This window comes from Coloeus monedula (assembly GCF_965178545.1).
Source record: "Coloeus monedula genome assembly, chromosome: 24".
Taxonomy (NCBI): Eukaryota; Metazoa; Chordata; class Aves; order Passeriformes; family Corvidae; genus Coloeus; species Coloeus monedula.
Window position 1 is genome coordinate 7,072,868 of NC_138804.1, and position 13,128 is coordinate 7,085,995.

Genomic DNA, 13,128 nt, shown 5'->3' on the forward strand with positions numbered 1-13,128 from the left:
TGGTTTAAGGAGCTTTTTAAACCAGAGCATTGTCCGTGTCCCTTTCAGCACTTGAGTCACTCAAATTCCCCGGGCGTTCAGAAACGCTTCCAAAAGATTGTTCCAAACTGAGGTGGTTTCCATGGCTGGGGTCATGGCTGTGCTGGAATCCAGCAGCTCTATGGGTTGGGGTTGCCAAAACGCCTCTGCTTTGTACACCCTCCTAAAACTCAAGTGAGGCTTTTCCACTCCAGGCTCAGGTGCCTGGAGCCCACGGCTCCGGGTTTGTTATCCCTGGCAGGACTGGAGCAGGGGGGGCTGTGCTGTGTCTCTGCTGCTCCAAGTGGGACCACACAACTATTCAATGAGTCTCCAGATGGTTTTCACTCTGTCTTGAACTCGTCTCTCACATGGGTGGAATTGACGTAGGCCAGAGAAGAGGCTCGGATATAAATTTCCCCATTCCTAAGCATGTCTGTGCTGCTGGTCGATGGCTGGGGAAGGTCTTGCTCTTCATTTCAGAAGAAACACAACAGCTGAAACGCTGATTTTTGTTTTCTTCCCCACAAACAGGTATTTTTCTCCTCCTTGCACTTTGCCAGCACACCACATGCTGAAAGAATTAACCAGATTAAATCTTCAGAGCTCAGCAGCACCTTCTCCCTTTTTCTCCCTGGGTTTTTTTCCTCTCTCTGGCTGTGCCTGTGGGATCTCCCTGCCCTGTGATGCTCCTTCCCCACCAATCAATTCTTCCTGCAATCAGTTAATTCTGCTGCTATCCCACCATCAATCCCCTTCCCCTCCATGAATGCTGCACACGTGTGTGACCCCATGGGCCTCCCCTTCTCTTTACCACCATCCCTCCTTCCCAACACCGTCCACTCTCCCTGTGTCCCTCCTGGGGGTGGTGAGTTGAGCACCAGGGGACGGGGCCTGGTGGGGTCAAGGCAGACCCTTGGATCGGATTTCCCACCAGCTCCTCCAAATCCTGTAACAGAATAGCAGAAGATGCTCTTGGGCAGCAGCAGCGCAGCTCCAGCAGCATCTCAGCCTCCCCTGCTCCCACCGAGCCGGGCTGCAGACCCTTCCCATGGCCAGAAAGCCCAGGATGAACCAGAGCAAGCAGCACTGGGTCCATCCAGCCCAGCTGGAGGCAGCAGCACTGTACCGAGCACCACAGCCAGAGCCAGGCTGGGGTGACCCAAAGCGAGCAGGAATCCCACGGCGCTCAAAGGGGAGTGGCTCCAGCGATGACACGGGATTCTGTCGGGATCCCTGTGCCCCCACGGTGCTCCCCAGTGGGAGATCAGGCCGGGCTGGAAGCAGAAAGGAGCCTCGGAGCTGTGCTGGGTGCAGGTGGCAGCAATGCTGGTGGCTGCAGCACGAGCTGCGCTGCTCGTCTTGTGGCAGCAACAAGTTTCCAGCAAAGGCAGCTCTGGGAATGCTTTCACAAGGGATGGGAGGCCCCTTTCCCACTCTCCATAAATCAGCCAACAGGGTTTCTGTGTCTTCCTTGCTGCTTTCTCTGTTTCCCAGGATTTTGCAAAACTCTGGGCTGAGCAACCTTTTGGAAGGAAACTGCCCTAAACAACCCCTGAACCAGGCAGTTGATAAAGGAACCGTTTACATTTCAAATAAATAAAGCATTTTTGGCTTTGGATCAAAACCAAGTTGTGTTCAGTGTTACCAGTTTCAGTGAGTCATTTCTTTTTATACCCAGGCAGTTTCTCTTACGAGGACTCGCTGTAAGCAGGGCAGGAAGCAGACTATGGGTTTTTTTTACTATTGCACAAGGTTTCCCCAGGAAAGAGCCACCAAAGCTTTTCTCTTGCCTTGAAGCTGGTGCTTGTTTATGTCTGTTTACAAGCAAATTCCATTAAGAACCAAGAGTGATGCTGTGCATGTCTCTATTGTATGTTACCACTCTATTTCCAGCTGGATGTTGCAAGGCATTCTGTATCCACTACAAATGGAAAACCTTTATAAACTTGAACTGGAGCTTCTGATCATGGAGCCACAGAATTTTCTTGCAGGCAGGATAAAAACACAGAGCTTGCCCCTGTAACTGCAGAGGAAAGACTGGACATGAGCACAGACAAAGTAGCCTCTGTCCACTTGTAGCCACTAAGAGCTTGTGGTGATAACCAGGAGGAGAATAATATGTTAATGTCCCCCAAAAATCAATATCCACCCCAGCTGGAGGCTTGCCATGGCAGGAGAACTCAACAATGAGCTTTGGCTCTCGCCCACACTCAAGAGGTGCATAAGTAGCACCGGAGGCATCAGGGGTTCACAGTCTTTGGTGAGGTGCTGGAGCTCCTGGTCCGTGCTGCAGCCCGGGACCTCCTCAGGAGCATTCTGTCACCCAGGTGCAATGGATCTGATCTTCCTGCATGAGCTTTGCCAGTGGGAAGAGCTGGGAATATGTGTCTAAGTCCTTCAGATTGTTAGAAAGGAGGTAATTCATTTTTGAAGAGGAATATGATGTATTAAAGTGAATTCTCCAAGTGCTGTTTGGTCTTAAATCCTAGAAGGCATCCAAAAGAGGCTACAAGGCTGGTGAAGGGTCAGGAGGGGCCACACAAGGAGCAGCTGAGGGCTCTTGGTGTGTCCAGCTGGAGCAGAGGACACTGAGGGCAGAGCTCAGCGGGGCTGCGGCTCCTCCCGAGGGGCAGCTCCGATCTCTGCTCCTGGGACAGGGACAGCACCCAGGGAGCGGCTGGAGCTGGGCCAGGGCAGGCTCAGGCTGGAGAGCAGGGAAAGGTTCTTCCCCCAGAGGCTGCTGGGCACTGCCCAGGCTCCCCAGGGAATGGGCACGGCCCCGAGGCTGCCAGAGCTCCAGGAGCGTTTGGGCAGCGTTGCCAGGGATGCCCAGGGTGGGATTTGGGGTGTCTGTGCAGGGCCTGGGATTGGACTGGATGATCCCTGTGGGTCCTTTCCAGCTCAGGATATTCTGGGATTCCATTGCCTTCCAGGGTGCTCAGCCAGAGCAGTAGCATCTGCATCCCTTTAAGAAGACACGTCTGGTCGAGATCATCCACCACTTCCCCTGAAACAAGATTTAAAATAGGAGACCTCCCCTTCAAAGAGTCAGCTTTGTTTAGCAGTAAAATTGATTAATTGCTGGAAGGGATAAAAAAAACAAAGTCTCCTGTTGATCCCACAGGGTCAGGCTCGCTCTGTCAGAGACGCCCTGCGAACACCAGGTGCTTTCACCTTCCTTGCCCTCCTCCCGCTGGGCTGCTCTTTGCTTTGGACCCTGGGGGACCATCCTATTGCCTGGTTCGAGAGAGAGGAGCATCACCCAGACGGGTGCAGGGCCTGCAGTAGCTACCACAGGGAGCTCAGCTGCTGTGCACGAGGGCAAGCGAGGACAGGAGCTCCAGCCTGAGCCTGTTCCTGCTGCGCACAAGTGCTGCCGGCTCTCAGCCCTTCTCCCTGGCACGCGAGGGAGAGCTGGGAATGAGATAGCACAGCTTTGATGTGATCTGGTGTGGTCCAGAGACACGCTGGGCACTGTCAAAGGTCTGATTTGTTTCAAGTGGCATCAGCCCTCAGAAAGCTGAACGTGTTGTCTGAGGAGTCTCAGCTCCAGCACTGGATACTGAAGGAATCTGTGGAAATGAAGGAATCCCCTTCTCCTTAAACAGCTCTTTTGGGATTAGATGTGTGGAAATGCTGACTTTCTCCCTTAACCTTCGTGTGAGCCCAGGGGACAGCTGATTTTCAGCTGGCTGAGGTCAAGCGCGGTGAATTCCTTCAGGCAGGATGTATGGAATGCTTTCCTTAGTATTTATTGAGTGTTTTATTGTAATAACACGGCAGGATTTTTCTCCTCTCTCCTCTTTCCTCATGCCTGCCTGCCCAGGCTCTGAGGATGATTAACCTAGAAAAGCTCCTTGCAATGTTTGGTAAATGCTGGATAACTTCAGGAAAGCATCAGCTGGGAAGTATCCCCAGAGGTGAGGTGAGGTGAGGTGTGGTGGGGCTCTGTCCTCACAGGGCAAGAGGATCCCTTAATTCACAGCTGCTCGGGCAGCTCAGTTAAATCCATAGATGGAAAAATTCAGTAGTTGTATGCAAGATCATGAAATAGTCCCAAAAGAGTGGAAAAACCCCCACACCCTGATATTCCTACGGGAGCTCAGCTTCATCAGGACTCATAAAATCACCACTTGAGCTGCGCCAGAGTGTTAATTATTTTCTCTCCTATTACAGCCATGTGTGTAATTGCTCCAGTCCCTCTTAACAAGGTTAGCAAAGTGCTCGCCCAAATGGCATCTCCTTTTTTCCCCTGGATTTCATCTAGACAGTCACTTGGAGACTGGATCCAAGTCTTCTACTTAACACAGTGTCAAAAATCATTGCTCATCAGATGATCCCTTTCCCCTGGGCCACTGATGCCAAAAGAGTTTCCATTGTTGCCTTGGGAGAACTCCGGGGTTTGTGAGCTGATTTGTTTCCCTTTTCCCCATAAAATCACCCCAGATTTAATGTCATCTCTAGGAAGATTAAGCAGCATTCTGACAGCTGAGCTCCCTCTTGGTTCAGGATTCCCAGGAACTGCTTCCCTCTGGGTGAGATCCAAGGCCAGGGCTGTTCTTCAGTTGCTGTTTAATTCGTTTCTAAGTTCTTCTAGTGCCAGTGCAGATCTACATAAATTAAGTATAATAATCTCTATAAGCACTTCTGTAAGGAATAGAGCTTTGGAAGGCCCCATGGCACAGATTCCCCCCCTCCCTTTGGACCTGCACGTCTCCTCCCCTCCCTGTTTCTTCCCTTTTTTTACCCTGTTTTTAGCTCCCACACCTTTTTTCTTGCTGTGTTTGGGTCAGGATCTCCAGCCAAATGTACAATGGCAAGAGGGCTGGGAATAGATGGGGTGGGTGGCTTGGGCCCTTGTGGGTGGCTCAGACCCCTCATGGGTGACTGGGACCCTGGTGGGTGGCTCAGACCTCTCAGGGTGGCTCTGCCACCACCCATCTCTGCTGAGCTCTACCACGAGCCTCTGTGGAAAGGAAAAATGCTGCTTTTGTTTTCTCAGCAGCCCCCAGAGAGGCTCTAACGCCTGAGCTTGACTCCTTGACAGTCTTCAGCTGCTAATCACACCCAGAAGTGCCTGCAAATATAACCAGTGGTAAACGCACAGATCTGATCACGCCAGGGAAGGGCAGAGGTGCCATTTAGCAGCTCCAGAAAAGAATCAGATTTCTTCAGACTATCGGTCCTTGGGGAATGGTAGCACATGCAATATTCAGTGGGACATGGAAAGCAACAGAGGAGGAGCCATAAATATCTCCAGGAAAAATCTCACTGATGGAGATGGTGAAGCTGGAGAGGATCAGAGTGCTGGAAAGCCTCGGCCAGAGCCATGTCTTGAGACCTTCACTGACTCCCTCCAGCTTGTTCTTACAGTGGGAGAAAACCACAGCCTTTCCCCACCACATGATTTGGGCATCAGGAGAGCTCCCAAACCCTGGCAGTTCTGTGGGGAGCAGGAGAGGATGGAGGGGAATGGGCACATGGGGCAAGTTGTGCATGCTGCCCCTCTGCTCTCCAGAGGAGCCCAGCACAGACCTAATCTCATTACAGCATTTTCCATAGCACTACAACATGGATGTAATTATTACAGGATTTTCCATTACCCAGTCTGTAATTGAAAACTTACTGGAAGAAACAGTGTCAGGTTCCCTAAATGAAAATTATCCCTTTTGCTCCCCAAAAAAACCCAGTTCCTTGTTATTTCCACTCATTCCCTCATGGGTCCTGTTGCTGGTGTCTCCTCCCTTGCTCAGTCCTTAGGTGGCCATAAAATGTCTTCATTTCTGCATTCAGCATGGCTTAATCCTTTCCAGAGGGATTATAAAGAGCATTTTTCACGGTTGTTGCTGCCTTCGCAGTGGTGGCCGTTCGGCTGTGACCCTCCTGGCCTGGCGCTGGGGCGCTGGGCTGCAGCGACTCTCTGCGATTATGGATACAGAGTGTGGATTGGGATGGGCTGTGGGAGGCTTGGTGTTTCCAAGGTAAAATTTCTGAGCACAGCGCCGTAACTGGTGTGATTTGCCCTCCCGAATTCCATCCAGCACCCAGCCTCCTCGGCTCTGCTCCGTGCTGTCAGCGAGTCCTTTCCAGAGACCTCTTGGAGAGGAGGGGTGAAAACTCACCCGGTGCCAATGAACTCCAGCCGAGGGCTTTGAAGCTTGCTGAGGTTCAGGGGCGAGAAGCAGCCTTGCTCTGAAAAGGGCTGGGCTGTTTTAATTGCAAACAGCACTACTGGCTTCGCTCGTAAATGCCTGTGCGCTCAGCCACCCCCTCCAAACCTGTTCCCAGCGAGCAGGAGCACACAGCGCCTGCTCCCAGGGTCTGGAGTGGCAGCTTTGGGATGTTTCTGCCCAAGAACCGAAGCACAGGACGGGGCAGAGAATGGCTGAGCCGTCCTGTGTCCGTGCCGGGCGAGCTGGGGCGAGTTGGGCGCGGCGGTGTCACCCGCGGCTCGTTAGAATGTGGGGCTAATTAGGCACGAGGAGGGCAGGGGCTGTCGGGGGGAGCTGTGTGTCTGTGTGTCTGTGTGTCTGTGTGTCTGTGTGTCTGTGTGTCTGTGTGTGCTCATGGTGCAAACGGCTCCCTTGCCAGCGGTAATAGCTGCCATATGGAGCACGGCACGGAGGGTGCTCGGCCGGCAGCGGGCACAGCCTGGTTCTCACCATCAGTTTAAGCTGCAGAATGTTCTCTGTGGGCCCCTTTTCCCTGGGGGACCCTGCCCAGCACCACTGCACATCCCACCTCCCCATCTTGCCCTGTTTCCAAAGCCTCTGCACATCCACACAAGGAAAGACCCCACAGCGTCAGCTCCAGACGTGTCCTGCCTTATCCCCAAGCTCATCCCTGTCCCCAGAGCCTCTGCCTCGGGCAGTTTCCCCTGGCTGAGCTCCAGCTGGCAGTTCCATTTATCTGTCTGCACTAAGTGCCTGGCAGGTTGCATTATTCTTTAAGTACGTGAGGCTTTTCCAAAATTCATCTTCTCCCAGTAGTTCCCGCAGGCTGGCAGTGGGGAAATCTTGCAGCATCCCAGCCTGTGGTTCCCAGTGACCTTCCCCAGCCAATGACCACTGCTGTGGGATGCTGGAACTCCTACATCCTGCTTTTCCCTGATAAATAAGGAAAAGTGGGGCTACAGCTTCACCACCTGGACTTTTTTCTCGTTTCCAGTCAGCTGTGGATCTGCTTATTTTCATCTAGAAAATAATGTATTGATACATATATAAAATATATCTATATATAACATATACCTGTTGCTAATAGTTATTTCAATTGAGATCAAAGTACAGTTCCTCATTTCATCTGGGGAATGGGGGATGCAATTAAAAATTATCTATTCTGCCAATACTAATTAAATAAGTGCTTTTGTTAACCAGGACAGCACCCTTTTCGATTAACATCAGCAGGATCCAGGGATGACAAGCAGGATGGTGCAGTATCCTGTGTTAATGGTTCTGTATCCTGCTCTGGAACTTCTGGGATAAAAAACTGAGATGTCCCAAGGATGTATTACAGGCTAGGGGGAGGGAATGGAAACTGGAATTTTTATATCCCAGAACCCACAGGGCATTAGCAAAAGGAGCTGTGACCTGCACCGTGTACCCTCTGGGAGCCACAGCCAAATCCAGTCTGCTGCCAGTTCCCGGTGCTTGGAAATGGGGATCCCTGGTCCCCAGCTCATTGTCCCCCATCCCCTCCGGCTCCATGCCCAGTCCATCCCGCTCCTGCTTCCAGTGCTCAGCACCCAGCCCCTCTCACAGCCCGAGTGGGACCCTCCCCAGCACCAGCCGGGGGCAGGGGAGATGCCTCCAGCTTTTCTGCATGGAAGGAGAGGACATCAAAGGCATCAAACCTCTGCCTCGGCCGTGCCCTGCCTCGGCCCCTCTCCCCCTCTCCCAGTTTGCATCATGGAAAATGATGTTCACGGGGTGCAGTCGAGGCTGCTGGCTCAGCTCCACATGCCCGGGGCCAGCTGAGAAACGAACACGAGTTCCTCTTCTGTCCTGGGAGGGGGCATTTGTCCCTCCCTCCCCTGATCCTGCATCTCTTCCCCTCCTCTGGAATAGTTACAGCTTCTCAGGAAACACCAGGGAAAGCCAGCAGAAGAAACTGCTGCATTTCCCTCCTTCCTTCTTATCCACCAGCCAGAACCAATTAAACTCACAGGAGCTCAGCTCTTCCCTCCTTCCCTTTTAATTTCAGACCCTCTGGTAAGAGGAGACATGATAAAATGTAAGATTAAATGTCTAATGCCTGGGATTTGGGATTACCAGGGCCAGGCTGGACAGCTGGAGGTAGAAGGATGTGTCTGGTCGCAGGGAGGTATCGGGCTGGTGGTGCTTCTCCACATCTTGTCTCTCATCTGTGGCATCAAACGGAAAGTGTGAAAGCCCTGCACAGATCCAGCCCAGAGCTGTTCCAAAGGGAAAGGCTTTGTTCCGTGATGCTCAGGAGTGGCTTTGGGAGGGGATTTCTGTGCAGGGCTGGGGGGTGAGGTCCAAAATCCCCCCATGACAGCAGCATGGGGATGCATGGGGCCAAGTCCCTTGGGTTTGTAGGTAACAGCATTGGATAACCCCTGTCATAAACCACACATGCATCACCCTGCTTCCCATCTGCTCCTCGCTCCATACGGGAGAGTTTCAGGCTTTGATGGCTGGAAAGATGCTGCTGATTTATTCATGGCCACTTCCCACCCATTACCTTAATAGCTCTCCCTGCTCTCCTCTGCCTATGGAGCCTCTCCAGTGACCTGGGAAGGTCAAGCACAGTGAGGTGCTGGAGCCCAAATTATTTCCTGGAAAAAACTGGTGTGGTGTATTTCCATTCTCAACACCTGACCTTTCCAGCAGGGAAGGAGAAGGATGCCTGCAAATGTCCCCTTGCCGTTTCTTTTTCCTCTTGATCTTCTCACTCTAGAGAAGAAATTGCGAAGATGAAATTGTGGAAGCTCTCCACAGCCTTCCTCCCAGCTGCTCCCGCCTGCACCATATGGCAAACAGGCTCTGCTCCGGCTTGCTTCGGGTAGGAAACTGCCCTTTGGGTGGAAATGTGTCCTTTGGATGAATCCCAGCCCAATGTAAGCCCCATGGCTTTTTACATCTCAACCCACTGAGCAGCCAGGGGGTTTCCAGGACCTTCCCAGGGGAGAGAAAATCCCTGTGTCTGAGCTGAACAGAGGGAAATGAGTTCCCCGAAAGTTGCTGTTTAATGCCTGGGTGTTCCTGCCCTTCAGGTCCCACAGCTCCAAATCCATCACCCTGCTCTGTCCCCACACAACCCCCCCAAATGGTTAATTTTACCATCACCACCTTAAACATGACCAGGGCGCAGCTCCAGCCCTGCTTCTGGGCTGGTGTCCCTGGGGAGCAGGGGAGGAAGGATTTGTGGGGGCCGTGCTGGGGTTCTGGTGTTGTAGGGCTGAGATCCCCTGAAAGCCTCAGGGGGTGCCCTGCCGTGAGGTGTGGGGGAGATTCCACATCCTCCCATGCTCCAGAAAGTGGGAGAAGCTCTTTGTGCACTGGCTCCATGTCTGTGAGGTGATGTGGGCGGGGGGGATCCAAATCTGTCAGGGAAAGGGATGCAGAGGATGAGTTTGTATCCCAGGATGAAGCAGAATATTCCAAACAAGAAAGCTTTATGCTGAGATTGGGCTCATCTCCCTTTCCAGGGGATCTTGCCCAAGTCCTGCCCCCTCCTGAGGTCTCAGCTCCCTGGATGTTATTTGAAGCAGGGACACGGATAAATGCAATAACATTCCAGAGATGCTGAGATGCAGCTGATGGGCCAAGGAGCAGATAAATGTGTTAGTGCTGAGGCACTGCACAGGCTCCTCCTGTTCCTGCCTGACCTCAGTAACCAACTTTAAAGCACAAGAAAAGGCTGTGGATGTTGCACTGGGTGATTTCTTTATGCTGGTTTGGTAATTTTTTTAAATTTACAAATCCTTTAGCAGCTTGATAGCAGAACCAGAGCCTTCTCTGGGGCTGCTGGAAGAGCTGGTGCTCAGACACAGCAAGAGACACCATTTCAGTGAGGAAATATTGGTGAGGGCATGTCTCTGCTTTGGGGATATTCACTGTATTTTGGGAACACTGGGCTCAGGTATCTGAATTGCCAATAATGGCCACTTAATGTTCTGACCCAAGATGTGTCCTCAGCCTGCGAATCGAGGCAGATAAGGGACATTTTTGTCTTATGGGTGCCCAAGCACCTGAGTCCTGCGGTTTTCCTTGTGTGGTGGACAGGGGATGCTCAGCTCCTGCATCACCAAAGTGGATATTTTGGGAAGGGGCTTTTGGTACAGGATGGCTCCATGGCCCACTGTGGGAACAAGGGACCCTGCCAGACCCTGTGGTTTCACCTCCCTCAGGCTTCGAGCAGGGGACAGCACCCTCCCCCTGCAAGCTGCTAATGAAGGCCTGATGCTAACAAGGGTGTGATTTAATGAAGGAAGGAACAAACAAGGAATGGGAGGGTTTTGGGATGTGGATCCTGGCATGGGTCAGGGATGGATGGAGGATGGTGCTTCCCTGGTGTGCTCCATCCCTTCAGAGTGACGATGCCTTGAGGGCTTCTGCAACGCAGACGTCATCCCGTCATCCCATCGACCACGTTCGTTAGCTGACGATGAAGCTCCTTCCCCTCCGTTGGAGATTGCCCCTTCTGAGCTTGTTCCTGAGCTCCTGCAGGGACAAGTTCAGCAATTCGATTAAACGGGATCTAAAATGCATTTCCCTCGGTGTGTGTTCAAGTTTGGGTTCATTGGATTCCCATGGGATTTCTCCTGTAGGATGAGACATCAGGAAGATCCCTCACCTCTGCCCCAAGCCACCAGAGTTGCACAGAGCTGCTGCCAGTGAGAGCCCAGACTCTCTCAAATCTTTCCCTGCCTGCTCTGGCAAAGCAATAAAGGGTTGAAAATCCAAATTACCTCCCCCCCAAGAGCCACGTGGAGCTGGAAATGTTATGGCTCATTTTGAAATGAAAAGGCAATCTCAGAATATTGCATTTCTGTGAAATACCTCATCCCAGCTTTAGCTGAAGTACTTCAGCTTTTATTTCTGTTACTTCAACATTAGCAAGCATTAATGCTTAGTAATTTAGGATATAACTGAAATGACAAACCAAAACACTTCAATGCAAGAAAGTTTCTGAAATCTGGTGAAAAGATAGAAGGATGAGCTTTTTGGTGCACTTTGGGATAATCCTTCAAGACAGTCCACTCTTCCCATCAGGAGCTGGATCCTTTGTGTGACCAAGAAAAGCAAGCGATGACCAGACGCGGAGCAAAAGCCCCTCTCCTGAATGCTTCTGGCAGCTTAAAATTCATTCTGGCTGCACTGACCCCAGCCTGAGCCACTCACTGAGTGCTGGGTATGTGTAGACAAGATCGAGCACCTTTCCTGCAGCTCTGTGAGCTCACAGTGTGTGTTAAAGAGACATGGGCTGACATTAAACCCACTTCAGTGCAGATCTCCTGCCCAGCCGTGCTGACACTGCACTGTCCAAGCTGAAAATGCAATTGCCCTGTAGTTTCTGGCAGGTGCTGCCCCAGGTCTGCAGCCTCTCGCTTCCTCCTCCTCCTTTTCTCCCTCCTCCTCTTGCTCTTCCTCTCCCCAAGTGGCTGCTGGAGCATCAGGAGTGTAAATGCAGCAGGCAATATCATCTTCCCAAATATTTTTGGTTGAGCATGGATGTGTTTCTGTGGACTTTCAGTTGCATAAAACTTCACAGAGCTGTGCTTTGGCCTGAAGTGATTGGCTTGATGTTCCCTTCAACTGGAAAACATTGGGGTTTGGTTATTTGGAAAGAGGAATTCATTACACGGAGCTCTGCACCCCTGAGCCCGCTCATGCGAGGAGGGATTGCTGTACATGGCAGTGGAGGACAGATCTGTAAATCAGATCCCATCTTGTGTCCTGCACAAGCACCCCTGGCTAGACAATAAAACACGGCATCACAGGATGTGTCCAACACCGGAAAAGTTTGCGAAACCGTGTCATAAATCCCTGGGATGAGGCATTTAACTTACAGCTTTGTAGATGTATTAAAACTCACTCATTTTGTAAATTCGATTAACTTGCATTAATATGTGAAAATATGCGGCTTCTCTTCTACATGGAGATGGATGACATTTCCAGAACTCAACTCTTTAGGCTTTTTCAAGTTCTTATTGAAAAGCTGGAGATAATTACTTTTCCAGGGACATGAAGATAATGACTCCACATTTACAGAGCATGATTAATAACAAGTCTGTTTGTATTTACAGTCGTTTCACTTACCCCTGTAATGGGGCCACCTCCAAAGCAGCCTATGGAGCTTTTATCCCACGGCACTGGGAATCTGGTGCTGTGATTATTTGCAGGCATCATACAAAAACCATCTCTCTGAAAGTGACTTTGGGAAGATGCTGGGCTCACCCTTCCGCTCCTAATGCCTTGCCCAAATCTCTTTCCCTGCCTGCCCTGGCTCCTGTGGAGGTGGGGACTCTTTCTCCCCCTTATCCCTGTGGCAGCCAGTGGATTCTGGGGAAGCTGCTGTAGCATCTTCCGCTGGATGGAAGCTCTGGTGCCCTACAAGCATCAGCTGCCAGCAGCCCAGGAGGGATGGTGGTCTGACTCCGCAGACAGAAACCACTTCCAGGCCCAATCCACCTCTCCCAGCATGAAGAGAGCGTGACCATGGGCCAAGGAGCCCACAGGGAGCATCTCTGCTCCATGCCTTGGTTTCCCTGTCACTAGATAAGGGGGGAATGTCTGCTTCATGCCTTGCCCTTCACAGCTGACCTGTCCAGCCCCATCCCAGCCCCACTGCTCTTCCCCAGCGCAGCATCATGGAGAGCAGAGGAGCCCTGGTGCTGAGGATGCACATCCCTCAGCCAGAGGGGACCTCACTGCTGAGCCCTCTCTGCTGCCCAAAATACCTCTCCAGGCCGTGACCCCACTCTGACAGGCAGCATTCTGCTCCCATCACCTCCAGCACAGGTCGACAGCTGCCTCCGCCAGGTTGGAGCCATCGTGGAGGCTCCTCTTTCCCCTCTCTGTTAATGGGGGAGGCTCTGCAGCCCCGCGAGCCGGTGCCAAATCCCGCTCCAACAGCTGTATGTTC